Source organism: Dromiciops gliroides, chromosome 1 (genome assembly GCF_019393635.1).
Source record: "Dromiciops gliroides isolate mDroGli1 chromosome 1, mDroGli1.pri, whole genome shotgun sequence".
Lineage (NCBI taxonomy): Eukaryota > Metazoa > Chordata > Mammalia > Microbiotheria > Microbiotheriidae > Dromiciops > Dromiciops gliroides.
This window is the reverse complement of record NC_057861.1, coordinates 686214038-686215701: the sequence shown is the minus strand read 5'-3', so window position 1 is coordinate 686215701 and position 1664 is coordinate 686214038. Positions and strand designations below refer to the sequence as shown.

The following is a 1664-nucleotide window of genomic DNA, read 5'->3' as shown; positions in this document are numbered from 1 at the left end:
ATGTAAAAATTCTAACACTGTGAATTCCCATACATCAAGTTCCAGTTTGAGTTATATCTGCAGCCAGGACCTACAGACTGCAGTGATAGATTATTCCCCAAAAATATTCACTCAGTAATAATTAGATAAATAATAATTATTATTATGTGCACAGACATCTTGTACTCTCCCCCCACCCACCTAGCAGAGCATGGCACGGAGAGCCCCTCGATCATCTCCTGGGTTTGGTAATACTTGGTCAATGGGCGGGATGGCTGGCGAGAGGCAGGTCCTCAGTCGGGAAGGGGTGCCGAGTGTCATTCGATGCCCTGAGAGCAGGAAAAGGGGCACCCTGGAATGGGCGCAGCACGAAGGCTGCGCGGTGGATGTCCGAGTATTTGAGGTTCTTTTTCTCTACTTGTTCCTGGGTCAGCTGCTGCACCGGCTCCTGGAAGTTAGTGCTAGCGTTCTTGCTGCAGAACATGAAGCCAATCTGGCCGCTGGGGTAGGTGGAGATGGTGCAGTAGGCATATTCCACAACAGAGAACAGGGACTTGCGGAAGTGACACATCTACGTGATGAGGTCCAGATGCAACCACTGGCACTCACCCAGACAGCAGAGGATCCTGTTATCTCTCAGCGCTGTATTCATCAGCTGGTAGTAAGACTCTTTGAACAAACTCTCGGCAGGACCCATGGGGTCCGAGGAGTCGGTGATGATGACATTAAAGGCTCTGTTGCATGAATTCAAATCCATCTCGAACGTGCAAGGTCAGCTTGGGACTGGAGTAGCCCACGGCCATGCCCAGCAAACACTTCTTAGAGACCTGGATCACATCCTCGTCGATATCACAGTGGCCCACAGACTCCACGGATGGATGCCTCACTACCTCCCGAAGGATGCCCCCGTCCCCACCCCCAATGATGAGTACCTTTTGCGGGCTGGCATGGCTGCAGAGGGGCAGCTTGGCAATCATCTCCTGGTATGAGAATTCATCCCTCTCTGCACTGGATGACTCCATCCAGGACCAGGATGTTGCCGTAGGTCTTACTGCGGAATAGCATGATCTCCTGGTAGCGGGAGTGCTGGTGGTGGAGCCGCTCGTCCACCTGCAGGGACATGGCCTGGCCGGGCCAGAGGCCCGCACGTCTGCCGGAATCAGCGCTCGCAGATGGCTGAGGGCCCGGGCTCCATGGCGGGGCCAAGAGACCCACAGGCCTCGGCGGCCGCAGCACAACAGGGCCTGCAGTACCTGGCTGTCTTATACGTTATCTTATATGATTCTTATATGCTTGTTAAGTAGATGATTTTATTACCTTCATTTTTCAGGTGAGGAAACTGAGGCTGCAAGAGATTAACTTGGCTATGGCTACAAAGCTGGTAAGTGTCTGAAGCAGGATTTAAACTCAAGTTTTTATGTCTCTTAAGTCCATTTCTCTAGCCACTGAACTGCCTACTATGGGCCAGTCACTATGATAGATAATCAGATCCTGAACTTCAGGACTTTATAGTCTAACATCTTTCTCCAAAGCAGAGCCAAGATTTCCCCTCATATATCTTTCTTGCTTTTCCTCATTGTCCCATCCTGTTGCTGGCACATTTTCTTCAGATTACTAATGTTGGACTTCTATGTCACATGACCCACACGATGTAACACTAGATTATTTCTTCAGTGCTAACATCT

General features: G+C 50.4%; 1 pseudogene; it reads right to left on the bottom strand.

The window, feature by feature from the left end:
* Window positions 1-238: 238 nt before the first annotated feature.
* On the bottom strand, window positions 239-1177 carry LOC122753634 (annotated as a pseudogene).
* Between the last annotated feature and the right edge of the window lie 487 nt (window positions 1178-1664).